A 14,948-nucleotide genomic window follows, 5' to 3' on the forward strand; every position below is an offset into this window, starting at 1 on the left:
CTGTGGGATTTCTGCTGTATTGGCATGTCAGGAGCACTTCAAATGTGACATAGTATCCACAACCTATTGCAGTCAAAATAGCGCTCATTCTCTTTCCAGCCCTACCATGCGCCCAAACAGTTGTTTTCAACAAATATGGGGTACCTGCATACTTTGGAAAAATTGCACAACAAATTTTGGCATCCCTTTTCTCCTGTCACCATTGTAAAAATGAAAAAAATGGGTCTGTTTCAAGTTGCTTACCACACATCTAGATAAAGTCCTTAATGGGTCTAGTTTCCAAAATGGGGTCATTTGTGGGGGTTTCCACTGTTTAGGCACCTCAGGGGCTCTCCAAACGTGGCATGGTGTCGACCATTGATTCAAGCCAATTTTGTATTCCAAAAGTCAAATGGCGCTCCTTCCCTTCCGAGCCCTGTCGTGCGCTCAAATAGTAGTTTTCCTCCACATATTGGAGAAATCACACAACAAATTTTATGGTGCATTTTCTTCTGTTACCCTTGGTAAAATGAAAAATATGGCACTAAAGTAACATTTTTTGTGGGAAAAAGTTAAATGTTAATTTTTTCCTTCTACATTCCATTAATTCTCGTGAAGCACCTGAAGGGTTAATAAACTTCTTGAATGTGGCTTTGAGCACCTTGAGAGGTGCAGTTTTTAGAATGGTGTCACTTTTGGGTATTTTCTGTCATATGGGCCCCTTAAAGTCACCTCAAATTTGATGTGGTCCCTAAAAAAATTGTTTTGTAAATTTTATGCAAAAATGAGAAATTGTTGGTCAGATTTTAACCCTTCTTAACTTCATAACAAAAAAAGTTATGTTTCCAAAATTGTGCTGATGTAAAGTAGACAGGTGGGAAATGTTACTTATTAACTATTTTGTGTGACATATCTCTCTGCTTTAACCCCTTTCTGACCTTAGACGTACTATCCCATCGAGGTGCCCTGGGCCTATCTGACCCTCGATAGTACGTCATAGCAATCAGCCGCGCTCACATGATCGCGATGTGCCGGCGGTATAGGGAAGCATCGCGCAGAGAGGGGGCTCCCTGTGGGCTTCCCTGAGCCCCCCGCAGCAACGCGATGTGATCGCGTTGCTGCAAGGGTCTCTTACCTCTCCTTCCTCGCTGCAGGCCCGGATCCAAGATGGCCGCGGCATCCGGGCCCTGCAGGGAGGGAGGTGGCTTCACAGAGCCTGCTCAGAGCAGGCACTGTGAAGCAGCCTGCACTGCTCTCAGATCGGTGATCTGACAGAGTGCTGTGCAAACTGTCAGATCACTGATCTCTGATGTCCCCCCTGGGACAAAGTAAAAAAGTAAAAAAAAAAAATTCCACATGTGTAAAAAAAAAATATTCTCAAATAATGAAAAAAAAAATATTATTCAAATAAATTCATTTCTTTATCTAAATAAAAAAAAACAATAAAAGTACACATATTTAGTATCGCCGCGTCCGTAACGGCCCGACCTATAAAACTGTCCCACTATTTAACCCCTTCAGTAAACAACGTAAGAAAAAAAAAAAAAACGAGGCAAAAAACAACGCTTTATTATCATACCGCCGAACAAAAAGTGGAATAACACGCGATCAAAAAGACAGATATAAATAACCATGGTTCCGCTGAAAGCGTCATCTTGTCCCGCAAAAAACGAGCTGCCATACAGCATCATCAGCAAAAAAATAAAAAAGTTATAGTCCTCAGAATCAAGCGATGCAAAAATAATTATTTTTTCTACAAAATAGTTTTTATCGTATAAAAGCGCCAAAACATAAAAAAAATATACATGAGGTATCGCTGCAATCGTACTGACCCGAAGAATAAAACTGCTTTATCAATTTTACCAAACGCGGAACGGTATAAACGCCTCCCCCAAAAGGAATTCATGAATAGCTGGTTTTTGGTCATTCTGCCTCACAAAAATCGGAATAAAAAGCGATAAAAAAAGTCACGTGCCCGAAAATGTTACCAATAAAAACGTCAACTCGTCCCACAAAAAACAAGATCTCACATGACTCTGTGGACCAAAATATGGAAAAATTATAGCTCTCAAAATGTGGTAACGCAAAAAATATTTTTTGCAATAAAAAGCGTCTTTTAGTGTGTGACGGCTGCCAATCATAAAAATCCGCTAAAAAAACCGCTGTAAAAGTAAATTAAACCCCCCTTCATCACCACCTCAGTTAGGGAAAAATTAAAAAATTTAAAAAATGTATTTATTTCCATTTTCCCATTAGGGTTAGGGCTAGGGTTAGGGATAGGGCTAGGGTTAGGGCTAGGGTTAAGGCTAGGGCTAGGGTTAGGGTTGGGGCTAGGGTTAGGGTTGGGGCTAGGGTTAGGGTTGGGGCTAGGGTTGGGGCTAGGGTTAAGGCTACAGTTAGGGTTGGGGCTAAAGTTAGGGTTAGGGTTGGGGCTAAAGTTAGGGTTTGGATTACATTTACGGCTGGGATTAGGGTTTGGATTAGAGTTAGGGGTGTGTCAGGGTTAGGGGTGTGGTTAGGGTTACCATTGGTATTAGGGTTAGGGGTGTGTTTGGATTAGGGTTTCATTTATAATTGGGGGTTTCCACTGTTTAGGCATATCAGGGGCTCTCCAAACGCGACATGGCGTCCGATCTCAATTCCAGCCAATTCTGCGTTGAAAAAGTAAAACAGTGCTCCTTCCCTTCCGAGTTCTCCCGTGTGCCCAAACAGGGGTTTACCCCAACATATGGGGTATCAGCGTACTCACGACAAATTGGACAACAACTTTTGGGGTCCAATTTCTCCTGTTACCCTTGGGAAAATACAAAACTGGGGGCTAAATAATAATTTTTGTGGGAAAAAAAGGATTTTTTATTTTCACAGCTCTGCGTTATAAACTGTAGTGAAACACTTGGGGGTTCAAAGTTCTCACAACACATCTAGATAAGTTCCTTGGGGGGTCTAGTTTCCAATATGGTGTCACTTGTGGGGGGTTTCTACTGTTTAGGTACATATGGGCCTCTGCAAATGCAATGTTACGCCTGCAGACCAATCCATCTAAGTCTGCATTCCAAATGATGCTCCTTCCCTTCCGAGCTCTGCCATGCGCTCAAACGGTGGTTCCCCCCACATATCGGGTATCAGCGTACTCAGAACAAATTGGACAACAATATTTAGGGTCCACTTTCTCCTGTTACCCTTGGAAAAATACAAAACTGGGGGCTAAAAAATAATTTTTGTGGAAAAAAAAATTTTTTTATTTGCGCGGCACTGCGTTATAAACTGTAGTGAAACACTTGGGGGTTTAAAGCTCTCACATCACATCTAGATGAGTTCCTTAGGGGGCCTAGTTTCCAAAATGGTGTCACTTGTGGGGGTTTCAAATGTTTAGGTACATTAGGGGCTCTGCAAACGCAATGTGACGCCTGCAGACCATTCCATCTAAGTCTGCCTTCCAAATGGCGCTCCTTCCCTTCCGAGCCCTCCCATGCGCCCAAACAGTGGTTCCCCCCACATATGGGGTATCAGCGTACTCAGGACAAATTGGACAACAACTTTTGGGGTTGAATTTCTCATCTTACCCTCGGAAAAATACAAAACTGGGGGCTAAAATATAATTTTTTGGGAAAAGTTTTTCTTTTTCATTTTCACGGCTCTGCGTTACAAACTGTAGTGAAGCACTTGGGGGTTCAAAGCTCTCACAACACATCTAGATGAGTTCCTTAGGGGGTCTACTTTCCAAAATGGTGTCACTTGTGGGGGGTTTCTACTGTTTAGGTACATTAGGGGCTCTGCAAACGCAATGTGACGCCTGCAGACCATTCCATCTAAGTCTGCATTCCAAATGGCGCTCCTTCCCTTCCGAACCCTCCCATGCGTCCAAATGGTGGTTTCCCCCCACATATGGGGTATCAGCGCACTCAGGACAATTTGGACAACAACTTTTGGTGTCCAATTTCTCCTGTTACCTTCGGGAAATTACAAAACTGGGGGCTAAAAAAATAATTTTTGTGGGAAAAATTTTTTGTTTTTTTTACGGCTCTGCATTATAAACTTCTGTGAAGCCCTTGGTGGGTCAAAGTGCTCAAAACACATCTAGATAAGTTCCTTAGGGGGTCTACTTTCCAAAATGGTGTCACTTGTGGTGGTTTTTAATGTTTAGGCACATCAGTGGCTCTCCAAACGCAACATGGCGTCCAATCTCAATTCCTCTCAATTTTGCATTGAAAAGTCAAATGGCGCTCCTTCCCTTCCAAGCTCTCCCATGCGCCCAAACAGTGGCTTACCCCCACATATGGGGTATCAGCGTACTCAGGACAAATTGTACAACATCTTTTGTGGTCCAATTTCTTCTCTTACCCTTGGGAAAATAAATAATTGGGGCAAAAAGATAATTTTTGTGAAAAAAAATGATTTTTTATTTTTACGGTTCTGCATTATAAACTTCTGTGAAGCACTTGGTGGGTCAAAGTGCTCACCACACCTCTAGATAAGTTCCTTGGGGGGTCTACTTTCCAAAATGGTGTCACTTGTGGGGGGTTTCAATGTTTAGGCACATCAGTGGCTCTCCAAACGCAACATGGTGTCGCATCTCAATTCCTGTCAATTTTGCATTGAAAAGTCAAACGGCGCTCCTTCCCTTCCGAGCTCTCCCATGCGCCCAAACAGTGGTTTCCCCCCACATATGGGGTATCAGCGCACTCAGGACAATTTGGACAACAACTTTTGGTGTCCAATTTCTCCTGTTACCTTCGGGAAATTACAAAACTGGGGGCTAAAAAAATAATTTTTGTGGGAAAAATTTTTTGTTTTTTTTACGGCTCTGCATTATAAACTTCTGTGAAGCCCTTGGTGGGTCAAAGTGCTCAAAACACATCTAGATAAGTTCCTTAGGGGGTCTACTTTCCAAAATGGTGTCACTTGTGGTGGTTTTTAATGTTTAGGCACATCAGTGGCTCTCCAAACGCAACATGGCGTCCAATCTCAATTCCTCTCAATTTTGCATTGAAAAGTCAAATGGCGCTCCTTCCCTTCCAAGCTCTCCCATGCGCCCAAACAGTGGCTTACCCCCACATATGGGGTATCAGCGTACTCAGGACAAATTGTACAACATCTTTTGTGGTCCAATTTCTTCTCTTACCCTTGGGAAAATAAATAATTGGGGCAAAAAGATAATTTTTGTGAAAAAAAATGATTTTTTATTTTTACGGTTCTGCATTATAAACTTCTGTGAAGCACTTGGTGGGTCAAAGTGCTCACCACACCTCTAGATAAGTTCCTTGGGGGGTCTACTTTCCAAAATGGTGTCACTTGTGGGGGGTTTCAATGTTTAGGCACATCAGTGGCTCTCCAAACGCAACATGGTGTCGCATCTCAATTCCTGTCAATTTTGCATTGAAAAGTCAAACGGCGCTCCTTCCCTTCCGAGCTCTCCCATGCGCCCAAACAGTGGTTTACCCCGACATATGGGGTATCAGCGTACTCAGGACAAATTGTACAACAACTTTTGGGGTCCAATTTCTTCTCTTACCCTTGGGAAAATAAAAAATTGGGGGTGAAAATATCATTTTTGTGAAAAAATATGATTTTTTATTTTTACGGTCCTGCATTATAAACTTCTGTGAAGCACTTGGTGGGTCAAAGTGCTCACCACACCTCTAGATAAGTTCCTTAGGGGGTCTACTTTCCAAAATGGTGTCACTTGTGGGGGGTTTCAATGTTTAGGCACATCAGTGGCTCTCAAAACGCAACATGGCGTCCCCATCTGAATTCCAGTCAATTTTGCATTGAAAAGTCAAATGGCGCTCCTTCGCTTCCGAGCTCTGTCATGCGCCCAAACAGTGGTTTACCCCCACATGTGGGGTATCGGCGTACTCAGGACAAATTGTACAACAATGTTTGGGGTCTATTTTGTCCTGTTACCCTTGGTAAAATAAAACAAATTGGAGCTGAATTAAATTTTTGGTGAAAAAAAGTTAAATGTTCATTGTTATTTAAATATTCCAAAAATTCCTGTGAAACACCTGAAGGGTTAATAAACTTCTTGAATGTGGTTTTGAGCACCTTGAGGGGTGCAGTTTTTATAATGGTGTCACACTTGGGTATTTTGTATCATATAGACCCCTCAAACTGACTTCAAATGAGATGTGGTCCCTAAAATAAAATGGTGTTGGGAAAATGACAAATTGCTGGTCAACTTTTAACCCTTATAACGCCCTAACAAAAAAAAATTTTGGTTCCAAAATTGTGCTGATGTAAAGTAGACATGTGGGAAATGTTACTTATTAAGTATTTTGTGTGACATATCTCTGTGAATTAATTGCATAAAAATTCAAATTTGGAAAATTGCGAAATTTTCAAAATTTTCGCCAAATTTCCATTTTTTTTCACAAATAAACGCAGGTAATATCAAAGAAATTTTACCACTATCATGAAGTACAATATGTCTCGAGAAAACAATGTCAGAATCACCGGGATCCGTTGAAGCGTTCCAGAGTTATAACCTCATAAAGGAACAGTGGTCAGAATTGTAAAAATTGGCCCGGTCCATAACGTGCAAACCACCCTTGGGGGTGAAGGGGTTAAGGACATAAAGATTAAAAGTTTGAAAATTGTGAAATTTTCAAAAGTTTCACCAAATTTCCGATATTTTCAGAAATAAATGCAAGCCATATCTAACAAATTTTACCTTTATCATGAATTACAATATGTCATGAAAAAAACACTCTCAGAATCAGTGGGATACATTGAAGCGTTGCAGAGTTATAACCTCATAAAGTGACAGTGGCCAGAATTGTAAAAATTGGCCTCGACATGAAGACAAAAAAAGACTGTGGTGAGAAAGGATTAGTATATAACCAAAAATAAGTTTTATGTTTTTGAGGAGGATTTGAAGATGTCCTGCTAAGTTTCTGCTCCAAAAAAATCAGTGTGAACACATGCTAACATAAGCTGGGTTTTTGTGCCAAAGTCACCAAATTCCCCTTGTAAAAATACTCAAAATGTAGGGATTTAAGATAAAATTTTAACATAGACCTGAAGCACATTATGGATTGTTACATGTGTATAAGATCACAACCACCGTCAGTACATGAATGCATCAGAACTAGGGTTGAGCGAAACGGGTCGTTCATTTTCAAAAGTCGCCGACTTTTGGCAAAGTCGGATTTCATGAAACCCGATCCGACCCCTGTGCGGGGTCGGCCATGCGGTACGCGACTTTCGCGCCAAAGTCACGTTTCAATGACGCGAAAAGTGCCATTTCTGAGCCAATGAAGGTAAACGCAGAGTGTGGGCAGCGTGATGACATAGGTCCTGGTCCCCACCATCTTAGAGAAGGGCATTGCAGTGATTGGCTTGCTGTCTACGGCGTCACAGGGGCTATAAAGAGGCGTTCCCGCCGACCGCCATCTTACTGCTGCTGATCTGAGCTTAGGGAGAGGTTGCTGCCGCTTCGTCAGAAGCAGGGATAGCGTTAGGCAGGGTCCATTAACCCCCAAACCGCTTTTCCTGTAGCGATTTCCACTGCCCAACACCACCTTCGGTGTGCAGGGACAGTGGAAGCTACATTTTTTTTGTCCTCAGCGCTGTAGCTCATTGGGCTGCCCTAGAAGGCTCCCTGATAGCTGCATTGCTGTGTGTACGCCGCTGTGCAAACCAACTGCTTTTTTCAAAGCACAAATCCTGTTGTTCCTTCCATTCTGCACAGCTATCTTGTTTGTTTGTCCACACTTTTTATTTAATTTGTGCATCAGTCCACTCCTTATTGCTGCCTACCATACCTGGCTGAGATTACTGCAGGGAGAAAGTAATTGAAGGACAGTTCCTTTTTTTTTTTTTTTGTGGGAGATTAAGATTGGCATTTCTGCTAGAGTGCCATCCCTGTCTGTGCCATCTCTCACTCAGTGGGCCATAGAAAGCCTATTTATTTTTTTGCTTGATTTGGGTTCCAAAATCTACCTGAAAAAATCACTACATCAATCAGTGGGAGAAAAATATTGGCCTCAGGGCTTGTGTGCCACTCCTGACTCCTGTGTGCATCATCACTCACTCAGTGGGCCATAGAAAGCCTATTTTTTTTTTTGCTTTATTTGGGTTCTAAATTCTACCTGAAAAAATCAATAAATCAATCAGTGGGAGATTAATATTGGCCTTTGGGCTTGTATGCTAGTCCTAAGCGTGCCATCTCTCTCACAAATAGTGGGCCATAGAAAGCCTATTTATTTTATTTTTTTTGGTTTTATAAATTCTCCCTGAAAAAAAAGGGAGATTAATATTGGCCTTTGGGCTTGTGTGCCAGTCCTAAGCGTGCCATCTCTCTCTCTCTCAGATAGTGGGCCATAGAAAGCCTATTTATAATTTTTTTTATTGGGTTTATAAATTTTCCCTGAAAAAAAAAAAAAAAGTGGGAGATTAATATTGGCCTCTGGGCTTGTGTGCCACTCCTGACTCCTGTGTGCGTCATCTCTCACTCAGTGGGCCATAGAAAGCCTATTTTTTGTTTTATTTGTTTTCTAAATTCTCCCTGAAAAAATCATTTTATTTTATTTGGTTTCTAAATTCTTCCTGAAAAAATCATTTTTTTTTATTATTTTTTTTTCTAAAGTCTCCCTGAAAAAAAAAATAAAAAAACAAATCAGTGGGAGATTAATATTGCCCTTTCTGCTTGTGTGCCAGTCTTGACTCCTGGGTGTGCCATCTCTCTCTCTCTCTCCAATTGTGGGCCATAGAAAGCCTATTATTTTTTTTGCTTGATTTGGGTTCCAAAATCTACCTGAAAAAATCACTAAATCAATCAGTGGGAGATAAATATTGGCCTCTGGGCTTGTGTGCCACTCCTGACTCCTGTGTGCGTCATCTCTCACTCAGTGGGCCATAGAAAGCCTATTTTTTGTTTTATTTGTTTTCTAAATTCTCCCTGAAGAAATCATTTTATTTTATTTGGTTTCTAAATTCTTCCTGAAAAAAATCATTTTATTCTATTATTTTTATTTTTCTAAAGTCTCCCTGAAAAAAAAAAAAATCAGTGGGAGATTAATATTGCCCTTTCTGCTTGTGTGCCAGTCTTGACTCCTGGGTGTGCCATCTCTCTCTCTCTCTCCAATTGTGGGCCATAGAAAGCCTATTATTTTTTTAGCTTGATTTGGGTTCCAAAATCTACCTGAAAAAATCACTACATCAATCATTGGGAGAACAATATTGGCCTCTGGGCTTGTGTGCCACTCCTGACTCCTGTGTGCGTCATCTCTCACTCAGTGGGCCATAGAAAGCCTATTTTTTGCTTTATTTGTTTTCTAAATTCTCCCTGAAAAAATCATTTTATTTTATTTGGTTTCTAAATTCTTCCTGAAAAAATCATTTTATTCTATTATTTTTTTTTTCTAAAGTCTCCCTGAAAAAAAAAAAAAAAATCAGTGGGAGATTAATATTGCCCTTTCTGCTTGTGTGCCAGTCTTGACTCCTGGGTGTGCCATCTCTCTCTCTCTCTCCAATTGTGGGCCATAGAAAGCCTATTATTTTTTTTGCTTGATTTGGGATCCAAAATCTACCTGAAAAAATCACTACATCAATCATTGGGAGAAAAATATTGGCCTCTGGGCTTGTGTGCCACTCCTGACTCCTGTGTGTGGCATCTCTCACTCAGTGGGGCATAGAAAGCCTTTTTTTTTTTTTTTTTTTTTTGGTTTCTAAATTGTCATTGGAAAAATCATTTTATGTTATTTGGTTTCTAAATTCTTCCTGAAAAAATCATTTTATTTTATTTTGTTTCTAAAGTCTCCCTGAAAAAAAAATAAATAAATAAAAAAAAACAGTGGGAGATTAATATTAACATTTGTGCTTCAGTCACAGTCCTGCGTGTGTGGCATCTCTCTCATTTGGTGCCACCAAAAACAGAGTGTGTAACATTGTGCCTGATTTTCGTTGTGGTCTCACCCACCTGTAAAGGGGTAGCTAAATCATACTGAAGTTATAGCTCACCGTGTAAGTTGTGTGACAGCAACAAATACCGTTAGTTTGGTTACGTTTTTAAAACAATGAGGAAGTCTGGTGGAAGAGGTCGTGGCCGGGGGCGTTCATTGTCAGCTGGTAATGAGGGTAGTGGTAGTGGTGGAGCATCAGGTGGTCGTGGGAAAAAAAATATTGCACCTAAGTCTGGAGCTGTGGAGCCAGGTTCGTCGTCTGGCTACACAAGGCCTCGAATGCTCCCTTTTCTGGGAGTAGGAAAACCGCTTTTAAAGCCGGAGCAGCAAGAGCAAGTTTTGGCTTATCTTGCTGACTCAGCCTCTAGCTCTTTTGCCTCCTCTCGTGAAACTGGTAAATGTAAAAGCAGCGCGTCGTTAGTGGATGTTCACGGTCAGGGACAAGTCGCTTCCTTGTCCTCTTCAGCAAAAACAACAACAGAGAAGAATGCAGCAGGCGACACAACGGGTTACTCCATGGAGCTCTTTACACATACCGTCCCTGGCTTAGAAAGTGAAGCAGTTAACAGTCCATGCCCATTACAAGTTGAATCTGACATGGAGTGCACTGATGCACAGCCACAGCCAGACTACTATGCTGGTCCTTTGACTCAGACCACAACATTGCCCTCGCAGGGTAATGATCAAGAATGAGACCCTGATGAGACTATGTTGCCCCATCACGAACGCTATACCACCGACCGACACAGTGACACAGACGAAGTTGCACACGAGCTACAAGAAGAGGTAATAGATGACCCAGTTCTTGACCCCGATTGGCAGCCATTAGGGGAACAGGGTGCAGGCGGCAGCAGTTCTGAAGCGGAGGAGGAGGGGCCGCAGCAGGCATCAACATCGCAACAGGTTCCATCTGCCGGGCCCGTATCTTGCCCAAAACGCGTGGCAAAGCCAAAACCTGTTGGAGGACAGCGTGGCCATCCGGTTAAAGCTCAGTCTGCAATGCCTGAAAAGGTATCCGATGCTAGAAAGAGTGCAGTCTGGCATTTTTTTAAACAACATCCAACTGATCAGCGCAAAGTCATCTGTCAAAAATGTTCAACTACCTTAACCCCTTAGCGACCGCCGATACGCCTTTTAACGGCGGCCGCTAAGGGTACTTAAACCACAGCGCCGTTAATTAACGGCGCTGTGGAAAAAGTGTATAGCGCCCCCCACAGGCCGATTTTCTCCGGGGTCTCGGCTGCCGAGGGTAGCCGAGACCCCAGAGAACATGATTCGGGGGGTTTTTAACCCTCCCCGCATTTGCGATCGCCGGTAATTAACCGTTTACCGGCGATCGCAAAAAAAAAAAAAAAAAAAAAAAAAAAAAAGCGATCTCTTTTTAATTTCTCTGTCCTCCGATGTGATCGCACATCGGAGGACAGAGAAAAGGGGTCCCAGGTGGCCCCCCAATACTCACCTAGCTCCCCCGATGCTCCTCGTGTCTCCCGGTGGGCGCCGCCATCTTCAAAATGGCGGGCGCATGCGCAGTGCGCCCGCCGGCCGGCACCGGGAGAATCTTTGGGGTCTCGGCTGCCTGGGGTAGCCGAGACCCCAAAGAGCATGATCGGGGGTCGGTTTTAGCGACCCCTGTTTTGCGATCGCCGGTAATTAACTGTTTACCGGCGACCGCAAAAAAAAAAAAAAAAAAAAAAAAAGTAAAGTGTAATTCTCTGTCCTCTGATGTGATCGCACATCAGAGGACAGAGAAATAGGGGGATTCGGGGACCCTAGCATACTCACCTAGGTCCCTGGATCCTCTTGCTGCTCCTCCTGGCCGCCGGCAGAAGAACATGGCGGACGCATGCCCAGTGCGCCCGCCATCTGTCTCCATCTGCCGGCCGGCAGGAGAACAGCGGTTAGGGCTAAAATTAGGGTTAGGGTTAGGGGTAGGGTTAGGGGTAGGGTTAGGGGTAGGGTTAGGGTTAGGGTTAGGGGTAGGGGTAGGGTAGGGGTAGGGTTAGGGTTAGGGGTAGGGTTAGGGGTAGGGTTAGGGTTAGGGGTAGGGTTAGGGGTAGGGGTAGGGTTAGGGGTAGGGTTAGGGTTAGGGTAGGGTTAGGTTAGGGGTAGGGTTACGGCTAGGGTTAGGTTAGGGGTAGGGTTAGGTTAGGGGTAGGGTTACGGCTAGGGTTAGGTTAGGGGTAGGGTTAGGGGTAGGGTTAGGGGTAGGGTTAGGGGTAGGGTTAGGTTAGGGGTAGGGTTAGGTTAGGGTTAGGGGTAGGGCTAGGGTTAGGGGTAGGGTTAGGGCTAGGGTTAGGGCTAGGGTTGGGGCTAAATTTAGGGTTAGGGTTGGGGCTAAATTTAGGGTTAGGGTTGGGGCTAAATTTAGGGTTAGGCTTCTTTCACACTTACGTCGGTACGGGGCCGTCGCAATGCGTCGGCCCGACATACCGACGCACGTTGTGAAAATTGTGCACAACGTGGGCAGCAGCTGTAGTTTTTCAACGCATCCGCTGCCCAATCTATGTCCTGGGGAGGAGGGGGCGGAGTTACGGCCACGCATGCGCGGTCAGAAATGGCGGATGCAACGTACAAAAAAACGTTTCATTGAACGTTTTTTTGTGCCGACGCTCCGCCAAAACACAACTGATCCAGTGCACGACGGACGCGATGTGAGGCCATCCGTCACGATCCGTCGGCAATACTATGGGCAAAAAACGCATCTTGCGGGCACATTTGCAGGATCCGTTTCTTGTCCAAAACGACGGATTGCGACGGAATGCCAAACAACGCAAGTGTGAAAGTAGCCTTAGGGCTAGGGTTAGGGTTTGGGCTAAAGTTAGGGCTAGGGTTGGGGCTAAAGTTAGGGTTAGAGCTGGGATTAGGTTTAGGGTTTGGATTAGGGTTGGTATTAGGGTTAGGGTTGGCATTAGGGTTACGCTTGGGATTAGGGTTAGGTTTGGGATTAGGGTTAAGGTTAGGGTTGTGATTAGGGGTGTATTGGGATTAGGGTTAGGTTTGAGGTTAGGGTTGAGATTAGGATTAGGGGTGTGTTGGATTTAGGGTTTTGATTAGGGTTATGGTTAGGGTTGACATTAGGGTTGTTTTGGGGTAAGGGTTGTGATTATGGTTAGGGTTAGTGATTAGGATTATGGATCAGGTTGGGATTAGGGTTAGGGGTTGGAGCTAGAATTGGGGGGTTTCCACTGTTTAGGTACATCAGGGGGTCTCCAAACACGACAGCCAGTTTTGCGCTCAAAAAGTCAAATGGTGCTCCCTCCCTTCTGAGCTCTGCCGTGCGCCCAAACAGTGGGTTACCCCCACATATGGGGCATCAGCGTACTCGGGATAAATTGGACAACAACTTCTGGGGTCCAATTTCTCTTGTTACCCTTGTGAAAATAAAAACTTGGGGGCTACAAAATCTTTTTTGTGAAAAAAAAAAATATTTTTTATTTTCACGACTCTGCATTCTAAACTTCTGTGAAGCACTTGGGCATTCAAAGTTCTCACCACACATCTAGATAAGTTCCTTGGGGGGTCTAGTTTCCAAAATGGGGTCACTTGTGGGGGGTTACTACAGTTTAGGTATATCAGGGGCTCTGCAATCGCAACATAATGCCCACAGACCATTCTATCAAAGTCTGCATTCCAAAAAGGCGCTCCTTCCCTTCCGAGCTCTGCCGTGCGCCCAAACAGTGGTTTACCCCCACATATGGCACATCAGCGTACTCGGGATAAATTGGACAACAACTATTGCAGTCCAATTTCTCCTGTTACCCTTGTGAAAATAAAAACTTGGGGGCTACAAAATCTTTTTTGTGAAAAAAAAAATATTTTTTATTTTCACGACTCTGCATTCTAAACTTCTGTGAAGCACTTGGGCATTCAAAGTTCTCACCACACATCTAGATAAGTTTCTTGGGGGGTCTAGTTTCCAAAATGGGGTCACTTGTGGAGGGTTTCTACTGGTTAGGTACATCAGGGGCTCTGCAAATTCAACATAATACCCGCAGACCATTCTATCAAAGTCTGCATTCCAAAACGGCGCTCCTTCCTTCCGAGCTCTGCCGTGCGCCCAAACAGTGGTTTACCCCCACATATGGGGTACCAGCATACTCAAGACAAATTGGACAACAACTTTTGGGTTCCAATTTCTCTTGTTACCCTTGTAAAAATAAAAACTTGGGGGCTACAATATCTTTTTTGTGGAAAAAAAAAATATTTTTTATTTTCACGGCTCTGCATTATAAACTTCTGTGAAGCACTTGGGCATTCAAGGTTCTCACCACACATCTAGATAAGTTCCATGGGGGGTCTAGTTTCCAAAATGGGGTCACTTGTGGGGGATTTCTACTGTTTAGGCACATCAGGGGCTCTCCAAACGCGACATGGCGTCCGATCTCAATTCCAGCCAATTCTACATTGAAAAAGTAAAACGGCACTCCTTCTCTTCCAAGCTCTGCGGTGCGCCCTAACAGTGGTTTACCCCCACATATTGGGTATCAGCGTACTCAGGAGAAATTGCACAACAACTTTTGTGGTCTAATTTCTCCTGTTACCCTTGTGAAAATAAAAATTTGTGGGCAAAAAGATCATTTTTGTAGAAAAAATGCGATTTTTTTTCTTCACGGCTCTACGTTATAAACTTCTGTGAAGCACATGGGGGTTCAAAGTGCTCGCCACACATCTAGATAAGTTCCTTAAGGGGTCTAGTTTCCAAAATGGTGTCACTTGTGGGGGGTTTCCACTGTTTAGGCACATCAGGGGCTCTCCAAACGCGACATGGCGTCCAATCTCAATTCCAGCCAATTCTACATTGAAAAAGTAAAACGGCGCTCCTTCACTTCCAAGCTCTGCGGTGCGCCCAAACAGTGGTTTACCCTCACATATGGGGTATCGACGTATTCAGGAGAAATCGCACAACAACTTTTGTGGTCTAATTTCTCCTGTTACCCTTGTGAAAATAAGAATTTGTGGGCAAAAAGATCATTTTTGTGTAAACAAAAGCGATTTTTTTATTTTCACGGCTCTACGTTATAAACTTCTGTGAAGCACTTGGGGGTTCAAAGTGCTCACCACACATCT

The sequence above is a fragment of the Ranitomeya imitator genome, chromosome 5 (assembly GCF_032444005.1).
Source record: "Ranitomeya imitator isolate aRanImi1 chromosome 5, aRanImi1.pri, whole genome shotgun sequence".
Classification (NCBI taxonomy): Eukaryota; Metazoa; Chordata; class Amphibia; order Anura; family Dendrobatidae; genus Ranitomeya; species Ranitomeya imitator.